We start from the raw sequence: 21569 nt of genomic DNA, 5'->3' as shown, positions 1-21569 counted from the left end.
AGATACTTTAAAAATCACCTTTCATGGGAGCAGAATATAATTTATTAGCTCACCCCTCTTGTCTCCCTGTCTTTTCATTGACAAAGACTTTCAGTTTTCATTTACCATATGGTTTGGGTGTTATATAGGTAAACACAAAGATAGATAAACGTTATACATTTCCCAAGTGGCCAGATGATCCTTTCCCTTCTGGGACGGGAAATCTTGTGTCTTGTGGGTTTCTTCAATAGGAGCAAGAAGAAAGAGGGATTAAGGTCTTTGTTATAGATTCTATTAGGAAAAAACAATGCTGAGTTCTTAGAATTCAAAAATAAAACCAGAGAAAATCGATATGGTGATGAGCTGGAGAATCTAAACTCAGACAAAGATCCGCAGTGTGTAAATGGGCTATTGCTTTATTGATTAAAATTGTGTTGCTTATGGCAGTAGGGTTCCCTGGACCAGAAGCATGACCACCAGAATTCTGGGAATAAGGCCCATCAGTCTGTTTCCACAAGTCCTCAGATGATTGTAATGCCTCCAACTAAAGTTGCCCCCTCCGCTATGGGCATTAAACTAGTTCTGAAAAATATAAAGACGTGGGGCAATTACATGAATTTAAATCGGGAGTCTTGAAGCAGTTTCTTGTCTCAAGGCACTTCCAGAACCAGTCCTTGTGTGGTGATTTAAGGTAATGTCTACAGTATAATTTAGGACACAAGTGTGTTTAGCACACAATCGTTCGGTTACATATAACTAGTTACACACAGAGGACAATTGTTGCGTACATCATATCTAATGAGTTTCCCACCTGGATTAACAATCCAGTTTTTCAAATTCAAGTTGCTAACTATAGAACTCTTCCAGCTCACATGAACGCGAACGGGGCAATCCGTTGCATGTTTAGTTTAAAATATTTTTCTTGCGGGAAAACTAACCCAATCTGCCATCTTAACCGTGTTGGAGTGTACGTTTCAGGGGCAGTGATTGCATTCACAATGTCTTGCGTCCCCGGTTACGTTTTTCCGAAAGCCGGGAAAGGGTTTCCACCATGATTACCTGTAATGAAATGTACTCAGAACCTGCGCCCACAGCCTCCATTTCTAAATCTGGGTACCTGAGGCAGCCGACCTGCAAAAAGGCGTGCGTGTGGAGCTGGGGGGCGCACGGGCGGTCAGGGGGCCGCAGGGATCCCTGGGCTCGGTCGGCCCCGGCGGGGAGCGCAGCGCCGCGGTTCGGCGCCCCCGGGCGGCCTGGACGCGGTGCAGGGACGCGCAGGGCCAGCGAGGGGAGCTGCAGGGTAACTTTTCCCAGGGAAAGCGGCCGGTCGTCCCCGCTAGAAGCCTCCCTGCCTTTTGTTTGTTTTTCTGCCGGAGGCTGGAGAGCGGCCGGGTTCCTGCTGCTCCACCATGCGCCGCGCGGCCGGTGCGACTCGCCGGACCTCCCGGGCATCCCTTCACGGACCGCTCGGCCCGTCCTAGCAGGGATCGCCCCCATCCCCAGTTCCTCTGCGGGCCGCTGCGCCCCAGTCGCCGAGGAGCTCCGCTCACCGCAGGGGCGGGCCCCCGCCTGGGTTCGCGGCGCCAGTAAGTGGGGCCAGGGGTTTAGGGGCTTCTGCCGGGAGATCTGTCACAGGGGGTGAAGGACAGGAGCTGCCCAAGAACCCCTACCCGGGGCCCCCACGAGGGGCTGGAAGGAGAGGGAGAGGCTCCTGGGCTGTAGTTTGTCTCGCGGTCATGTGGCTCTCTCCCTCTTGGCTTGGAAACTCCGGGTTGCTCGGAGTCTGGAAGATTTTGATGGGTGTTTCCTTTCGGTGTTAGGGAGAGGAAAGACCCGTGCCGGGGTTGAAGCCCCCTTAGTAGAATGTGGAGGACTTGTTCTTAGAATTTTCCTGACTAGGCCTGTGGCTGTCCCACATGGGGTCTTAGCAGGAATCCTCTCACATTTATGTGCAACCATTTTTCACTGGGTTTCTTTCTGCTCTGATTTCTTCTTACTAACCTGAGTAGATGTTAGAAGAGGGGTGTTGAAGGATTTTTTCCCAGAGCAGCCGTTTCTTTTGTAATGTGTCTTTTCAAGTCTGACTTGGACACTGACATTGAGGGCTTTTACTTTTAAATATAAAAGTAGTTTAAGGCATCGTTCTGCGGAAGAAAGTATTCATTTCTGCTTAGAATTAAGTAAAGATCTGCTTTTACTAAAGCTGGGCTATGCTGAGAAGATACTGCCTTGAATTTTGCATGCAAGTCTAGATTTCTCCAAGGTATTGAGACTTGTGTTTTTATTTTGGCCCGGAGCACTCTTCGTAGCAATAGAAGTTTGATAGCTACACTTCTCATTTCTTGCATTTTCCAATGAGTAGGCTTTGAGGATATGCCCCAATAGTGAATTGTACTGTTGCTGAATGTAAAATTAAAATGAGCTTGAAATTTGTGTAGTCAACATATAAATTATTAAGAAGAATTTGTGTCTCAGACATGCTAGCTGTACTAGGAGTTAATGTATGCATAGATATGCACATTTGAAATCGTTTCTGGACAAAGAGCTACAATTTGGTAAAGACTCTTTAAGGCCTTCCTATCTATCTGAGGACCAGTAATTGTAAAACACTAGGAAGTGGGTGTAGAAATGAGAGCAGTGCTGGGATCCTCTGTTTAAAATCATGTCCTGTACTATTGCCCCATTTCCTAAGGTCCAGCCCCCTAGGGACCTTGCCTACTTTCTGTTTACCCCCTGTCCACTTTGCCTTGCCCCTTCTCCAAAGCCAAAGCTGTTGGCTGGGCACGAGTGGGCAGCCCTGTCTCTTAGTGAGATCGGTTTTGTTTTAGATGATAGGGGGATGTCTTGGAGGATTGATGGAACCTGTCTGGGTAGGCAGAGGTCTGTGCTCCTTGCCAAGGGAACTCAGCATTTACTCACACAGAAGTGGTTTTTCTCACTGAAGTTTCTTACCTACAGACTACCTGTAAACGGGCTCCCAGGGTAAAGAATGGGTCTTTGGGGGTTTTGTTGACCATGCAGCACCAACGAAGCACTTTTTATACTTTCATTGTTTTATTCTCAGTGCTTTTTGAGGTTCCCAATAAAGGTGGAAAATCATGTCAATCTTGAACCTTTGGAATTATCTTTAACCATCTTTTCCTTCATTTCCTTCATCCTTTGTATCCGTGAGTCACCAAGACCTTTGAAATGTGATTTATGCCAATCCCTCCCTCCATATTCTAATCCAGAACCTCACCCTTCCTCTCTGGAGGACTGGAACAGCCTCTTAGCTGGTGAACCAAGCCTGGCTCTTAATAAGTCCTCAGAACCTGTTTGCTGAATGAATGAGTGAATGAATGAATGAGTCGTTCCCCATTCTCTTCTCTTCGGCATTTGTCCATCTAATTTTTCTAAACTATCACTTCCTCGACTCTCTCCTTGCCTTTCAACCTGGTTCCTCTCCATGTGCTATCTCAGGTCTAAAATAATTTGCCTGATTTTTCAAAGCTTTCATAATCAGGCCTCACCCCTTCTATCCAAATCCTATTTTCAGCTCAGCATACATCCCTGTCCCCGTGCTCTATGAGGCTTGGTCTGGCTGTCCTGCTAAGGGGGCCAGGCTCCTTCCCACTGCAGTGTCACTGCCCAGATTGCACCCCTAGAAACCCCCCTTCCTCCCCATTCTCCTGGGCGAATCTTACCCACCTTTGAGAAGGATCCCCCAACCTCCTTCCCTAACGTGTTCTCTAACTATTCATTTATCTTCTCTTTCTTTATTTTTTTAAGCTTTTTTTTTAAGTTATCTCTACACCCATCGTGAGGCTCAAACTCATGACCCTGAGATCAAGACTCCCACACTCTCCCGACTGACCCTGCCAGGGACCCCCCTCTTCTCTTTCTTTAAAGTCTTTTTTTTTTTTCCTTTAGATTTTGTTCATTTATTTGACAGAGAGAGAGAGCAAGAGAGGGAACACAAGCAGGGCAGCAGGAGAGGAAGAAGCAGCCTTCCCGCTGAACAGGGAGCCCGATGTGGGGTTCTATCCCAGGACCCTGAGATCATGCCCTGAGCCAAAAGCAGACGCTTAACAACTGAGCCACCCAGATACCCTCTTTCTTTAAAGTCTTTTTTTTTTTTAAGATTTTAATTGGATGGAGAGAAAGACTGAGAGAGGGAATATAAGCAGGGGGAGTAGGAGAGGGAGAATGCTTGTTTGTTAATCCTTTATTATATTGGCTGCATTGATCTCTAATTGGTTTAGGTTATTTTAAGCCTCTTCAGGGCAGAAGCCATAGTTTATACACGGTAGTGTGATGTCTTGGGCTTTGGAGTCAGGCAGAATTGAGGTCAGGGCCCGAGGGCACTGATTATTCCTGCGGCCTGGTAGGATTTCCTAGACTTGAAAAGAGGGGCCATGCCTCCCCTAGCAGGGGGTGTTATGAAGATGGTCTGTAGTATCTCTACAGGGTTGGTCCTGCCCTACATCCCCCAGTGATTCAGTGACTCGAAAGGGCCTGAACATTTAGGACCTATTTGGTAGGTATTAGTTGACTGACTTGTAGTAAACTACAAGTCACGGCTCAGCCCCGAGACCCAGAGGACAGACAGGCATGCAATGAGCATTATTCTGACCTTACTTAACATGGCTTGAGCTGAGGTTCTTCCTGGCTGCAGCTCTGCTTCTGGGATCTGTTGCTGTTTTTCCATATGAACCTTGCCAGGAACACTACTGCCTTCTAAGTTGTGTGTGTGTGGTGTGTGTGTGTTTTCTTCTCACTGCTTCTCTTGCAGAAAGCGCCTCCGTTTCATTTTTTGGGATCTTGCTGAGTTGGAGTTGTACCTAGGCCTTCTATTTTTCTGCTTGTGGGGTGTGTGTGAGCATCTTTATTAATGGCAGAACTCCTTGCCTGGTGCTTTCTTGGTAGAATTCTGGGTGCTGTGACCTTTCTGTGTATGTTGATCTGTCAGCCTGTGAGGAGAGTCTCACTTAACCGTAAATTCTCTCCTTGGCTATCTTTACCAGCCACAGTGTCCTGAGAGGGGCGGATGAGTGGAGGACGAGAAATCTCCTCTCTGCGGACCTCAGCACGTGTGGCTAGGAGAACGTGTAGAGGAGTACATGGGCTGATACACACACACACACACACACACACACGTTGTTTGCGGGTTACATGCCACCTTATCCTAGGTTGTGACTTTGCTTACCCCGAAACAGCTCTGATGTTGTTATCCATACACATGTGTTCTGGAAAATTACCTCATAAAAGCAATTTGGTAAAGCGAGTCATTCTGTGGGCAAGTTGCATTACAGTGCTGATTGTTAACAGCAGGAAGAAATTGGAGATGTCTCTACTTGCAGCCAGAGAAAGAAGAGAGTAAGCACAGGTCTTCTCAAGATGGTAAGGAAAGTTGATGTGGGCATCCAAACTCACCCTCTCTGCTCCTAGTGAGGTGCAGTGTGATGTTAGGAAAATACTACTATGCAACTGATCCTAAGGAGCTACTCAAGCCCAGTGGAAAGCTTCCATTCCTGATTGCCTTGCAAGGAAACTCAAGTGTCCTGGCACAATGAGTCAGTGCCTGACTCACTGTGCTTTGAAAGTCGAAACCTTCATAGAAAGAGTGCTTGTGGTCTGGCTCACCTGTGCAGGTGAAATGAAGCCCCGTATGTGTGGACTTGTGAAGTCGTCTCCGAGTTTGAAGAAAGCACATCATCTGCCCCTTTTTTTTAGTATGTGGTTCAGGATTAACAATACAGTTATACACTTAAAAAGACTATTAGAACACTTCTTACATTCACACATTAAAAGATGTGCTACTCTGAGGATAACAAAGATTCTACTGATTTTTTTTAAGATTTTATTTATTTATTAGAGAGAGAATGAGAGTGTAGGGTGGGGAGGGTCAGAGGGAGAAGCAGACTCCTTGCTGAGCAGGGAGCCCAATGTGCGGACTCCCTCCCGGGACTCCAGGATCATGACCTGAGCCGAAGGCAGTTGCTTAACCAACTGAGGCATCCCAATATTCCATTCACATTAATTAGGTCTCTAGGTCTCATCTGTAAAGTGAAGGAATTGGATCATCATTAAAGTCCCTTATAAGAAAAAAAGAATCTAATTTTGCAGTCTAAAGTTTCCTCCACTGTATGCTATATCTGTGTTGAATTTAGGTCCTGTTGAACTTAGTTAGCATTTAATCTATACTGATTGACATTGGGTTATATATTCTCTTACCTTAAATTTTTCCAGAATTTTAAGTTTGTTGTCTTTTTTTTTTTAAAGATTTTATTTGTTTATTTGACAGACAGAGATCACAGGTAGACAGAGAGGCAGGCAGAGAGAGAGAGAGAGAGAGAGGGAAGCAGGCTCCCTGCTGAGCAGAGAGCCGGATGCGGGACTCGATCCCAGGACCCTGAGATCATGACCTGAGCCGAAGGCAGCGGCTTAACCCACTGAGCCACCCAGGCGCCCCTTAAGTTTGTTGTCTTAACTCAATTTTTTTGAATGGGAGGGCCACAGTAGTGCCTTGCGTTTCCTTTGGTACTTTTACCACATCACCCAGAGCTCTTAGTAGCCATTTGATAAATGTACAGCAATGGCCAAGGGCTTGTGAGGAGAGATCAAGGTGAGTCATATTTTACCTTTCTGTAGGTGTAATATGACCTGTGCTAAAGTGCTGATAACGAGTGGCTGCCCTCGTCGTTACTGTGGAAGATAATGTCCCAGAGCCCAAGGTAAAGTATTATGGTGTAATGTCCAACTACATACTTGACAATGTCATGAAAGTTACTATTTGCATGAACTTGTACTTCCCAGAAGATAATAATTAATGGTTTTGGCCTCTTGGACACTGCCTTTGCTCTGATAGTAAATTTATTTAAGAGTGATTTAACTCAGACAAAACTGAGAAAAAAGGTACATATTCCTGCGTGTTATCTTAGCAATTGAAAAACAGATGTTTTCATGCATTTGTGTAAGAATTCGTAGAAGGATTCGTAATTTGTGTGTTCTGGCCCCATATAGTCGTCCAGTCTTGCAGAGAAGGGAGGCACGAGAGGATGGAGTATGCAGTGGGAATGGGGTCGGTGGTACAGGAAAGTCACCAATAGTGAAAAATTACCCTCTAAAGACCCATAATGTGCTCATTCATTCATTCATTCATTCAACAAATGCTTATTGTGAGCAGCTCTTTGTGCCAACTACATGCCAGGCCCCTGTCTTGATGCTGGGACTGGAGTGAGGAACGGAAGAAAAATTCTGCCTTCAAGATATTTATATTCTCAGGAGAAACCCAGTTTGTGTAACGCCAGAACCCCTAGAACCCCATGGTACACAAGGCTTATGTGGAGAGGGCTAAAATGTTTATGTGCAGATTTCCTCCGTTTGGGGGTAGACAAATTGTGTTTTATAGGCATATTCTGTCTGCTGCCTGTTTTTTTTACACCGACTGTATGGAACACAACCCATTCATTTACATACCGTGTGTGAGTGAGTGCTTTGGGGCTACACTGGCAAGGGTTGAGTAGTTGTGACAGAGACATAGCCCTCAAAGCCAAAAATATTTACTAACCTTTCATGGAAAATGCTCGCTGACCCCTGCCCTGTTTTATTTTTATATGAAGTCTTTACCTCTTTGATATGTTTTATTGATTTGTTCGTTGTGTGTGATAGTGAAGCACCTTCTGTTGAGTGAGATCAGCCCCTGAGTTACAAGATTTGCACAGCCCTTGAGCTACACCGTATGTTCTCCTTCACTTCCTCCATCTTCACCTCAGCCTGCCCTCCCCCCCTTCAAACATGAGGTGGTTCTCAGGCAGGCCACCATGCTGGACTATTGTCACCTATGACAGCCTTCATTGTTAAGCCTGGGAGGGGGGCTGTCCCCAAGCTCATCCATAGTTTCACATAAGTCGGAGTGTTATTCTTCCTTTTGCTCTTCAGCCTCTCCCGCTAACTTCAGCTCCTTACAGCCCCCACGAGCCACCTATAGTGATGTGCCCTCGTTTAGAAATAATCTCCAAGTGACCAAAGACTTTTTTTGGTTCAAGGCTGGAGCACCCTTTGGGCCTGTAGGAGAAGCAGTGGGAAGTTGTGCTACTGAGGGCCCTGGTGCACAAGGAGTTCTTTGCTCAGAAGTGGGGTTGAAGGAGGAGGGGGAGGGAGAGGCGGGAGCAGTTTCTGGGGAATAGCAGAGGCATACCAGCTAGCTAATTTTCTTCTCTCCTCAACTCCAGTTGATGTGATAGCCAAAATCGTCTTTCGTAAAAGCAAAGCAAATTCCGCATAAAGAAGGTTCCTTTGGCTTTCCTAGCTTCGAGCGGCTGTCCCCAAGGCAAAAAAAAGCGCTAACCTAAGAGGCAGAGTACTTGGAAGATGTTTTTGCTGAAATGAATATGGGCAGAAAGATTAGGCCCCAGAGAGGAAAATATAAACACAGATGTACTATTTTTAGTACCCTTTTTAAAGTAAATTAACATTCTTAACTTAACTCTTGCAAAGTTATGACACTATTGGACCCAGAGTACGATGCGCTGTTACGTGCAGGATTAAGTAAAAGGGAGCTCTGAAGTGCCGTGAGAAGAGCCATTGAATGATTTTGCACATAATTCAGATTTGCTAGGAGGACAGATAAGTTTCAGTGTCACACGATTAAGGCGGAGGGAGAAAAGCTGCTCAGAAGGGTCTGGATTTAGCAGGGCCGGTGAACCGCAATTCCCAGATAAGACCAAGTTTGTGTACAGTTTTCTGTGTTCTCTCTTGAAGAATTCGTAATTGTGACATTTATTCAATGATGGTCCGAGATTCAGACTGAAGAATGGACTCCCATTGTCCTTGCCCTCAGCCTGTTCTGCAGGCTGGGAATGAGCAGGGGAGCAGGTATGCACTGCTGGCCACGAGCAGATGTTCTTTGCCTCCGCTGAGGATTGAAGCTGAAGGGAGGGAATTGGGGCGGATGACAGGAAGGTTTTCCCCAATGTCACCTAGACAGAGAAACCATGACATTGGTTTCAGAGGTTTGTCGGAACTCTACAAGCAAAAAAGAGCTGTATGTCTGTGTTCACTGAGTACAGCTTTGCCCAAAGGCCAAAGGCCTGAGCTGATGACATTGAGGAGGCCTTTCTGTGATTCCTTGAGACACAGTAATTCCAGCATTGGGGTGGGAGGACCCTGGCAGCCTGCCGGCGGCAGCCTTTCTATGGTATTTACTGCTCTTTCATTTTAGAATTCCAGAGCAGTTCCAGTCAGGTCAAACAACTTGATGATCATCACGTTGCACTTGAGGAAATAGCGCTGTGTTGGGAGATACTTACCAGGGTTGGTATAGGAAATAATTAGCAAAGACTAAAATTCAAATTTTGATCATACAAACAGTGAGTACCTACTATGTGCAAGGAATGTGAGGTGTGAGGGCACAGAGATGAAGGGAGCGCAGTGAGTGACCCTGCCGATCCTGAGGGCAGGCCTGTGTGTCACTGACCCCAGGGACAGGCTGGCAGTGAGGTGGGGACAGGATGCTATGGTGGCTTCGATAGAGAGCTATCGTGGGACGGGAGGCTCTTGAGGTGATGTTTGAGCTGGACTAAGGGAACGGAAGGAGTAGATTCTGATCTGGGGGCCTGGCTGAGCCAGTAGGGCACTGTCCCCCTCTAATAGAGAGAAGTCATACAATGGACAGGGTCACTCTGGCCTACTTTCCCTTTGCTAGCTCTTATGTGTGTGACGGGAAAAGTGGGAACACTGGGTCCATTTTTTTTTAATCTTTATTTTTTTTTAATTATTATTTTTTTAAAGATTTTAATTTTTTATTTGACAGAGACACAGTGAGAGAGGGAACACAAGCAGGGGGCGTGGGAGAGGGAGAAGCAGGCTTCCCGCCGAGCAGGGTTCCCAATGCAGGGCTCAATCCCAGGACCCTGAAATCCTGACCTGAGCTGAACACTGATGCTTAACAACTGAGCCACTGAGCAACCCCCCCCCTTTTTCTTCCTTAGACAAAACTACTTGAATCCTGACATAGAGTAACAGAATCAGGGATCATTAAAGCAGACAGCCGTCTCACTTCATCAAGTCCAATGTCCCGACTGCATAGAAAGTAAACCTAAGGACCAAGAGGTCCTCCAAGTACAGGGGTTGGTGCCTTTGGCTTTACCTGTGGGATCTGGACTAGACTCAGCAAATCCTGAGAGAACCGGTTTAACTGATCAAACTGCTGTCTTACAAATGATACGTATCTTGTACCCCATTCTCTCTGTATACTCTGCTATCTATTCCATAAAGGAAAATGAAGAAATTGGACCCAGAACATATTGTGCCCACAGCAAGTAGCATTATGGGGAAAAGACCCCTGTTCAGTGTTCATCAAAAGACTGGATGGGCTGCAAAAAATGGGTGTGTCAAGAGCATCTCAGTTTTTGTCAGAATAATGGCAATCTATAATATGTGGCAGTCCCAGAAAATTATTCTGTTTGAGTTAAAAAGAACATCTTTAAAAAGACCACTAAATGACCCCAACAACAGTCCTTGCCCAAGTGCCGTGAGCTTGGGTGGTCAGGGTTTCCATCCCAGGTGTGTCCCATGATAAGGGCAAAGGCCGACTCCCCACACCCAGTATTAAAAACTCAAGGAGGGGGCACCTGGCTGGCTCAGTCAGTGGAGCATCTGACTCTTGATCTTGGGGTCTTGTGTTCAAGTCCCACATTTGGTATACAAATTACTTAAAAAAATAAAATAAATTCAAAAAATAATAATATAAAAATAAAAACCTTTCCTTTAAAAAAAAAACCCACAAAAATCAAAGAGATGGTGATAATTCTGCAGGACAGGTAAAGGCATTCAGTCATCACTACATCATTTGCTATTTAAAAACAATCAACAAGCCTGTGAGCTCAGTCTCTGTGATGATGCATTTGAGTTGAAACTGGGACCCAAGCCCTCTTTGTCTGCATTCACTTTGCCCCCATTGCAGACAGTCCGTGCTGGGGAGGTCCCTGCTGGGTTCCCTGATGTTTGATTGCAGAATGAGGCCAACTAGAGCATGGCCACATCACTGGTTTCCATATTTGGACTTTGAGCTATAAAGTACTTCCAATGCCTCTCATTCTCAAATCCTCAAAAGATTTCATTATCTTTGAATCTTTTGTGACCTTTCTTTTGAGTCAGCCTGGGTTCCTGTCTCAGTTCTGTCACCTATGAGTTATGTAACCTTGGGCAAGTCACTTGTGTCTCTGTTTCCCTATCTAGAAAATGGGGGGGGGGAGGCAGGTTGATGATCACAGCACTATGGACAAGTTGCTTGTGCCTCCGTTTCCTTATCTGTAAAATAGTAATAATAATAGTAGTTCCCACTGGTGGCGTGTTGAGAATTGAATGGATTAATATATTGCAAAGCACTTATAACAGTACTGTACACAGACCAAGTATTTAAATTATCATTACTATCCTTTTGGCTTATTTGATGTATTAGGAAGCTAAGTGTGGATTAATTTTAGTGAGTGCTTTATCCAAGTTAATTCTTGGAGGCAGAGCTGTATTTAGAGTACTGCCCATCAGCTGGTTAACTAATTCCTAAGAAAGGATGGGCTGCTGCATTGCGTTCCCTTCTCAGGCAGTCTGTACCACGAGCTACGAATTCAAATGCTGCCAGAGGCAGAGGAAGAAATATAGAACATTCAGAGAAGCTGGGTATGTGCTTGTGAAACAGTAAAGGAATTGCTTTTCTCTTTAAAAACAAAAACAAAAACAAACCAAAAAACTACATTTTTTCTTTCTAATTTTTCTCCAAACAAGAGGGGTTTTTTAGGCTGTCTTTTACTTTGTCACCTTTTTTTTTTTTTAAGATTTTATTTATTTATTTGACAGAGAGATCACAAGTAGGCAGAGAGGCAGGCAGAGAGAGAGAGGAGGAAGCAGGCTCCCTGCTGAGCAGAGAGCCCAGTGCAAGACTCGATCCCAGGACCCTGAGATCATGACCTGAGCCGAAGGCAGCGGCTTAACCCACTGAGCCACCCAGGCGCCCATACTTTGTCACTTTTGATGGAGGTCCGGGAACACATAAATATTTTTATTTTTCTTTCTTTCTTTTTTTTTTTTTTTTAAGATTTTATTTATTTATTTGACAGAGAGAGAGTACGAGCAGTGGGGAGCAGCAGGCAGAAAGAGAGGGAAAAGCAGGCTTACTGAGCAGGGAGCCCAATACCGGACTCCATCCCAGGACTCTGGGATCATGACCTGAGCCAAAGGCAGATGTCTAACAACTAAGCCATCCAGGCACCCCGAGAAATACTTTTCTTCTAGTAAAACAAGTTATGTGAAGGTACAAAAATAAATGACATCTAAAAGTATTGGCAATCGATGTGGTATATCCATTTTAGGGACAACAGGCAGTATGGGGACTAGACGAGCCAGGAGACCTTTGCTCAATCTAAAAGGATGGTGACATTTCTCTGGTTTTTTTTATTACCATCAAACGCTAAGGAGCTGGTGTTATTAGCTCTTCAGTTTTTCCAGGGAAGCCCCAAATCTCATTTTTATAGAAGAGTTCCTATTTTTAAATATAGACTCAAAGCATACCTCTGAATTCAGTTCTCAGGCTGCTGATTTGCAACCCCTGGTCCACAAGGTGTGGAATCTCCATATGCTAATGTCATATATTCAGGGATTTCAGCCAGAATTGTGAAGTCTTGTCCACTGTGCAAAATTAGAGAGAGATCCTCTCTGTATTTCAGAGAGGACTGCCCTTGTTCATTGGGTAAGTAAGCACAGACTTCTGATTCCATTCCAAAAACACTCAACTTTGAGTGAATGAAGAGCATTGCTCCGTGATTCGGATGCCCGCCTGAAAGGCTTTGGGGCTTATGTTGGAGAGTCGCAGGCTAAATAATATCCCCCAGAGATAACAGGTCCCTGGAACCTGTGAGTGTTACCTTGTATGGTAAAGTAGACTGCAGATGTGATTTCATTAAGGGATTGGAGGTAAAGAGGGTACCCTCGATTATCCGGGTGGGCCCTAAACGCAACGACACGTTCTCATAAGAGAGAAGCGGAGGGAGGTTTGACATCACCCAGAGGAGAAGGCCATGGAACGACAGAGACAGAGACTGGAGTCATGTGGTCAGGGCCAAGGAAGGCCAGCGGCCACCAGAAGCTGGAAGGGACAAGGAAGGGATTCCCTCTGGAGCCTCAGAAGGAAGCGCCTCCACCTTGATCTCAGCCCACTGAGAAGCTCAGTACTGGTTTCAGACCCTGCCCTCCGGAACTGTGAGAGAATAAATGTCTCTCGCTTTCAGCCACCAGGTTTATGGCAGTTTGTTACGCCAGCCATGGGAAACAAACATAGCTGGTATGGAAGACTTTGTATATTTTTTTAAAGAGTTTATTTTTTTGTCAGCATATGGGCAAATGGCATGTCCTCAGAAATTAGCCCTGATTTCGAGATCAGTGAGCCAACACCTGGAGAGTCCTAGCCAGTGGTTCAAAATGACTTCTCTTTACTTGGGCATCTCTAGCATCCTTGTGTTCTCCACCCCTCCCACCCCTGCCGTGTCTCCTACTCACTGTGTGTGTTCTACCTCCCCAGCTAGACGGGAAGGTCCTGGAGGCCAGATCTACTTCCTTCAGCTCTTTGGATCTTGTCTCAGAACTGAGCATAGTGCCTTGTGCATAATTTTTCACCCATGTGATATATTGTGGATACTTTAATTTTTTGAGCATATTTCAGATATTCCTGTAGATCTGGAATAAATATTTGTATACTTTTTTAAAAAGATTTATTTATTTACTTATTTATTTATTTGAGAGAGAGAGAAAAAAAGAGGAGGTGAGGGGGCAGAGGAAGAGGGAGAGACAATCTTAAGCAGACTCTGTGCTGAGCGCAGAGCCTGACACAGGGCTTCATCCCAGCACCCTGAGATCATGACCCAAGCCAAAACCAAGACCCAGGTGCCCTTAAATATTTGTATACTTCTATAAAAATATAAAAATATATATTTCACATATTTCCATATTGTGCAGCAAAAATGTGGGTAAACCTCACAACAAATTGTAAAATTTTTTACCAACTGTAAAGAACCCCAAAGTAGAAACTGTCTTCTATTTATGTAGTGAGATCTCAATAGAATGACGTAGAGACACAGTGTTGTGGAGGGGAGCCGACGTGATGGGCTTGAAAGCAACCAGAATGATATGACTATGATTTTTATACTAAGTTGAGACTCAAGTTAGCTGCAGTTAAAAACATAGTTTAGCTTCATGGCTTTTGTTCTAAACAAGCATTCCAAAACACCGAGTTAATAAAATACATTGCAGTACCCAACGTTTTATTTCACATATGCATTTTACACATTTGATGTGGTCTGCTTTTTTTTTTTAAGATTTTTTTATTTATTTGACAGAGAGAGAGATCATAATTAGGCAGAGAGGAAGGCAAAGACAGAGAGGAGGAAGCAGCCTCTCTGCCGAGCAGAGAGCCCAAGTGGGACTCAGTCCCAGGACCCTGAGATCATAAACTAAGCTGAAGGCAGAGGCTTAACCCACTGAGCCACCCAGCACCCCCGGTCTGCTTTTTTTTTTTTTTTTTTTTTTTAAAGAACTGACTCGGTAGTTGTGGATGTCTCTCAAGCATCAAAGAGGATCAATTAATTAGTATGCTGAAACTGCTTTTCTGTTAAAACTCACACTGAGAGTTCTGTGATTTCCTTGGTTGCCTTTAACTTAAGCTCCCTTGTTCCATGTGGTAAGTTTCACTATCAGTAACGTACAGACCGGGTCCCACGTGGGCGTCAGGACAGTCTTGTCTGTTGGGCCATTATGAGAGGATTTGCATAATCTGGGTTTCGGTGCCAGCTGTAGAGAGTACTTGTCTGGGAAAACCATCCGCTTAACATGGAGGGACCCTCAAGGCCCAAGAGAAGTTGGGTTTGGATCAATCCTGGGGAGAAGAAGGAAGCCCAGTCCCAACTGGCTGGTTGTCCAGCAACCCTGAGTGGCACCCAGGGGCCATTTTTGGACACTCATCCTTGTTTCACCCGAAGATTTGTAGTCACTTGTTATTCCAAGATAGAAGCCAATCATGGTGGATGGAAAATGAACCTTAGGCTAACAGAATTACTTCTTCTAATTTGTTTCCACCTATATTCCTCTTGCAGTCTTCAAAACCGGGCTAGCAACAGAAGTTTAATTAATCGATTGATTGAACTATCACCTCCTGTGTAGATAGAACTCTGTGTTTTCTCTCTGAAGTCGGAGTAGTGTTAATCTACTGTATCCAGAATACTTTCTACTGTACTCGATGGATATCTAACATTGGCCTTGGCAGCAAAGACCTTTAATTAGATCATATAATGAAAATTCTAAGGCTGATAATTTCAGAGATCATGCAGGAGCCCAATGCTATCATCACAGACTCAGCCTCTTTCTTTCTTTCTTCTTATCCTTTCTGAGCAGACAGGATTCTCATGTTGAGAGTTGATTTCTCATATTCACTGGAAAGCTGTCTCAGCCCAAAATATTATAGTTTTATGCAACCATGTTTAAGGCAGAAACATAGGGCAACCTCTTTGTCAGCTGTCTATCAGGTAGGACATTCCTTCTCAGAAGACTTTGTCTTTCCCTTACCAGCTCACTTTCCCTTCCAGCTTATGAGTGAGAGCCATAGCCCCATTCCTAAACAAATTCCAGTGGCAAGTGGGATTGCTTTGCTTGGCTTAGCTGGACCAGAGTTCATGCCCTGGGGCTGTGGTAGGTGGCTGCCATCCCTGATTATGTGGGATCCTGAATAAAATCAGGGTTTTGAAAATTAAGCAAGAAGGGCGCGTTGCTATAGGGTAGAACAGCAAAGGCATCCGCCACCTCTCCCTTCTTTTTATTTTATTTTATTTTATTTTTTTTTAAAGATTTTATTTATTTATTTGACAGACAGAGATCACAAGTAGGCAGAGAAGCAGGCAGAGGGAGAGGAGGAAGCAGGCTCCCTACTGAGCAGAGAGCCCAAAGCAGGGCTCGATCCGAGGACCCTGGGATCATGACCCGAGCCGAAGGCAGAGGCTTTAACCCACTGAGCCACCCAGGCGCCCCTCCCTTCTTTTTTCTAGTGCATTGTCCATTGCCTTGTTGTTTTCCCAGAGCAGCAGTGAGATTTTGTTCAGTTTCAGATGATGACATGAGTCATCATATTCGGGCCACCACAGAAATGGTGAACAACTGAAAATACTGATCTCAAATGTATTTAACCACTTCCTGCTGGGATGTGCTCAGAATTGACTGTGGGTGGACTGAAGCTTCTTGTGTAATGCTCATTTGAATAATACCACTGCATTTTTTTAGTATGGGAAATAATTCACCAGAGTACAGACCAGCAAGCTCAGACAGTTGTCATGGTCCTGTTCTGGATCCAGACATAGTGCCACCAATCCCTCTCTCTTATGCCCCTTTGTACACTTGAAACAATGATCTTGGCTCCCCAGGTCTCTTTTACTTCAGGTATTCTTTCTTCACTTACTCTGGTTGTGCTTTTATGTAGGCCCTTTTTATGTTCTTTAATGTCTGTCTGGAAGTTTGTCACCCAAAGTTGAAATGACCAGAGTCGTGCAATGTATCAACCTTGTCTGAATGCTGTGTTCCTAATAAGAGTTCTAATCACGCATTACCTTTGGAATAAATAAAATAAACAACCTTAGATCTACTTACAGCTGTCTGCTGAGCATCTGAGCATCTCCAGTGGGAGGTTTTGTACATATCTCAAATCCTACATCTTCGAAAATAGAACCATTGTCTCCACACCTTGTCCAAGTAGCACATGCACACACATTCCATATTCCAAAGCTGTCTCTCTTGTACCTAAGAGTCAGCCAGTCCAGAGCCTTTGTTCAGGCTTTCAACATGTATCACATGGACTACTGCAAACTCTCCAGACCAGTTTCTCTGCCTCTAGTCTCTCTGTCCTAACATCTTTGTGGTCTCCAGAGAGACCTTTGTCGTGCCATTTCCCTGCTTAAAAGCCCTGGAGAACTCCTCTCTGCACTGCAAGATCAAACTCCTCCGTGACAAGTATAACCCCTTCGCAACTGGGCCCCAACTTCACTTTCTAGGCTTGTCCTGCCATTTCCTTAGTGCCCTCCATGGTCTTTATGCCTTAGTCTCCTACTTCACCACCTGGTTGTACATTAGGGTCACCTAGAGAGCTTTCTTAGCTACTGAAACTCGTTCCCCACCCCTGACCTGACCTTTAGAGGTGGGGCCTGGGCATCAGTATTTGTTAAAAGATGATTCTAATGTTCTGCCGGGGATGGAACCACTGGGCACTTGCCAAAGGCCTGTACCACTAACCTTTGCACATAGGTTGCATTTTGCACACTGCTCCATTTCTAATTCCTTTCTCTCCCTTTTCTGTATAGTAAAACTTGGCTCATTCTTTGAAACCTCAGTACTGCCTCTTCTCTGAGGGGTCATCAAATCCCTGCCTCCACTCGAGAGCTGGTTGCTCTCTCTACCGTGTTCTCATATTACTTTCTACATTTTTCATGATCGTGTGAGTTGTGAGTTACTTAAGGAAGGACCCTTAACTTATGCATAGTGTGCCCCAAAAGCCTCGCATAATACTTAGCAGTAAAGCTTCAAGAAAATTCTACACTGTCAACCTGACATCAATGCCCGAAGAGACACTAGTCGGATCCATTGTACAGTTACCATGTAATCACCTGAAATAGTGTGAGGTTCAAGAGCAGCCAGCATAGCATGGTGAGAGTCAAATGTTGCTAGAGTAATTGAATTTTGTTCTATGATGATAGGACAAACTGTAACAAGGAGAAGTTGTGAGGGCGGCTGTGTGTTAAATGAATGACTCACTCTATCTTGACTTCACTAAAGTTCTTAGTTCTTTCACAAATGGCTTTCTCAATGATAATCTAGAAGCGTTGTCCCAGTTATACACTTTAATTGGATGAAGAAGTAGTGGAACATTAACTACCAATGAAAGGCTTCTACAATTAATAATTTATAGCTATGAATCAGTAATATAATGCCATTGCAAAAAAAAAGTGGGGGAGAGCCCACATGCTACTGGAATGTACATCATTATGAAGTCTGGTCACCACAGCTCATCAAGGATATGGAGAAATGTGCGAGGACTCAGAGATGAATGCCAAAAGATAATTAAAGGAGTGGGAAAAGGTCCTATGAGGAAAGGTTGCATAATTAAAGCAGAAGGCTGAGACACACATTTGATTACAATTTCGTGTACACACACATATTTGTGGGATACTTTCTTTTATATCAGCAACAAAATGAAGCATGAAGAAATTAGCTTAAATTAGAACAGGCAAGTTTTAGTTGGAAAAGAAAAATTTTCTAATTAACTGGGTTACAAAATACAAATCTGGTCATGTTATTCTTAAGTTAAAAAGAAAAAAAAATACAAAAAGCTTAGGGCACCTGGATGGCGTAGTTGGCTAAGCATCTGCCTTTGACTCAGGTCGTGGTCCTGGGGTCCTGGGATCAAACCCCACTTCAGGCTCCCTGATCAGTAGGAAGTCTGTTTTTCCCTCTCCCTTGGTCCCTCCCCCTGCTTGTGCTTTCACTCTCTCGGTCAAATAAATGAATAAAATCTTTTAAAATTAAAAAAAAAAAAACAGATGTAGGTAAATATGAAAAAGGAGAAAACAAAGAGTCAAAAATTGCCTATGTTGTGGTTCAAGTACTCTTTCTGTGTTGTTTTGAAATACAGCCATGTTGTATGATAGTGTTCTAATATTAGTTTTTATTGAATAATTCTACACTTGTATGTCTTAAGCTGAAGTTTGCAGTAGGTATCTTTTTAAAGATTCTCTTCCTCTACCATTTGCAGAACTTTTAAAACTTCAAAGTAGAATAATTTCAAACATACAGAAAACTTGCAAGAATAGTGCAAAGAATACCCATATACCGTTACCCAAATTTACCTTTTGTTAATATTTTACCCCATTTGTTCCCTCTGTCTCTACACACACACCATTCCCTGCACACCGCCCCCCCACCCCGCCAATCTGTTTGTTCTACCCAGTTGAGAATAAATCGCGTACATCGTGGTCCTTTACTTATAAATCCTTCAGGGTATGTTTTCTAAAAATAAGACCATGCGCTTACAGAACCACAGGACAGGTATCAACTTTAGGGACTTCAGCAGATGAAATAATTTGACCTCATCTACCATCTATATTCCAATTTTCTCCATTGGCCCAATATGTCCTTTGTAGCATTTCATCTCCTTTGGTACAGGATCCAGTCAAAGCCTATATTTTTCAAAATGGCATCTAAGGCCCTCCACAAACAAAACTCTGGGGTTCTCTCTCTCCAGTTCCAAGCTCCCCACCTTTTCCTTCCTCCCAGGTTGATGCCTTTGTTTCTGCTCCTTGGACTGCTAGAATGTTTGACCTTACCAAACACCTACTTTTCTTGTTCTCTCAAGCTCTGTCTTCTGTGAAGACTTTGCATATGCCCCTTCTCCGCTCAGATGGAATTGACCCAACTGGAAGCCGGTGGTGCAGCGGGGGTGGGGGGGGGTGGGGGGTGTCCCTTTAAACTTGCCAATGTCCTGAACCTGAAATGTAAGCATACTTGAAATATCTTAGTGCATATTCATGAGTACCTATCCGGGCCCACACACTGTGTACCCTTATCCCCCTGCCGTGAGACTCTAAGAGCTTTGAAAAAAGGAACAATACTTTATATTCCTTGTATCCCCAGGCTGGAACATAGGGTCTCTCACACAGGAGGGGCTTTATAAGTATTTATTAATCAGCAGTAGAAGACGTCACTGTAAAGAGCTGCTGTAGGAAGTCGCAGGGAGTTTGAGTTTGTCAGGCTTCAAGGGGAAGGAACATGCCCCTTTGATCAGGGGCTTCAAAATGGCTCTGAGGGAGGGGAATAAGTTTGGGGTGGGAACGTTTGTTCTCTGAAAGGTCTCCAGTTACAGAGTGTGATGAAATCAGATATAAGCTTTACATTTAAAGCTTCCCAAAGACCCACACAACCTTTGCAAGAACAGAATGGATTTTTTTTCACCCATCCCCCACCCACCTCCCCTCTGACAATCACAGTTCTTTATATTTAAGAGTCTTGTTTTTTGGTCTCTTTTTGTTTTGGTTTGTTTCTTAAATTCCACGTATGAGTAAAATTATACGGTATTTGTCTTTCTCACACTCACTTCTTTCACTTAGAATTATACTTTCTGGGTCCATCCTCGTCAGAAATGACAAGATTTCATTCTTTCTGATGGCTGAGTAATATTCCATTGTGTGTATATAGCACATCTTTATCCATCTGTCAGTGGACACCTGGACTACTTCCATATATTGGCTATTCTAAACTGTGCTGCAGTAAATATAGAGGTGCATATATGTTTTTGAAATCAAGTTTTTGTTTTCTTTGGGTAAATACCCAGTAGTGCAGTTACTGGATCAGAGCAATTCTATTTTTAATTTTTTGAGGCACCTCCATGGTGTTTTCCGCTGTGGCTGTGGCAGTTTGCTTTCCCACCAACAGTGCATGAGTGTTCCTTTTTCTCCACATCTTCGCCAACCCTTGTTGTCTCATGTGTTTATAATGTTAGCCACTCTGAAAGGTGTGAGGTGTTATCTTGGTGGTGGTTTTGCTTGGTTTGTCCCTGATGATGAGTGATGTTGAGCATCTTTTCATGTGTCTGTTGGTCATCTGGATGTCTTCTTTGGAAACATGTTTGTTCAGGTCCTCTGCCCATTTTTAGTTTGTTTGGTACTGAGTTGTGTAAGTTCTTTATATATTTTGGATATTAAACCCTTATCAGATACATCATTTGCAAATAGCTTCTTCCATTTAGTGGAATGTGACTGGATTTATGTTTTTAAGATTTTATTTAAAAAAGCTCTTAATGTACTCTCTACCCCCAATGTAGGGCTCAAACTTAAACAACTCTGAGATCGGGAGTCACATGCAGCTAGGTCTCATAATAAATAAATCTCCTGGATTTGTTGATTTATTTATTTTTATTTTATGTTTTTTTTTTTTTTAAGATTTTATTTATTTATTTGACAGAGACACAGCAAGAGAAGGAACACTAACAGGGGGAGTGGGAGAGGGAGAAGCGGGCTTCTCACTGAGCAGGGAGCCTGATGTGTGGCTCGATCCCAGGACCCTGGGATCATGACCTGAGCTGAAAGCAGAAGCTTAACGACTGAGCCACCCAGGCGCCCCTCCCGGATTTATTTTTAAATTCCGAACTAATTTTGGACTTCCAGATGAGTTACAAAAAACATACAGAAAATTCCTAGAAATCCTTCACCTAGCTTCCCCTAATATCAACAAGTTCTATAACAAAAGAAAAATGATCAGGGGCGCCTGGGTGGCTCAGTGGGTTAAAGCCTCTGCCTTCAGCTCAGGTCATGATCCCAGGGTCCTGGGATCGAGCCCCACATCGGGCTCTCTGCTCAGCAGGGAGTCTGCTTCCCCCTCTCTCTGTCCTCTGCCTGCCTGTGATCTCTGTCAAAAAAAAAAAAAACAAAACAAAACAACAACAACAATGATCAAAACCAAAAAATTAGTATTAGCACATTGCTATTAACTAAGCTACAGACCCGATTTAGATTTCACCAACTTTTCCACTA

The 21569-nt window shown here is 44.0% G+C and overlaps 1 protein-coding gene across 1 annotated transcript in view; it reads left to right on the top strand.

Annotated features, from left to right (window-relative positions):
- Positions 1–1345: 1345 nt before the first annotated feature.
- Positions 1346–21569, top strand: part of CILK1 (ciliogenesis associated kinase 1) — a 60773-nt gene continuing 40549 nt past the window's right edge. Inside the window, exon 1 of the mRNA XM_044252912.1 lies at positions 1346–1565. The gene's annotated coding sequence lies outside the window, so the exon portion shown is untranslated. The remainder of the gene's footprint in view (positions 1566–21569) is intronic.

The sequence above is a fragment of the Neovison vison genome, chromosome 1 (assembly GCF_020171115.1).
Source record: "Neovison vison isolate M4711 chromosome 1, ASM_NN_V1, whole genome shotgun sequence".
In the NCBI taxonomy this organism is placed as follows: Eukaryota; Metazoa; Chordata; class Mammalia; order Carnivora; family Mustelidae; genus Neogale; species Neogale vison.
This window is presented reverse-complemented; position numbering and strand designations above follow the sequence as displayed.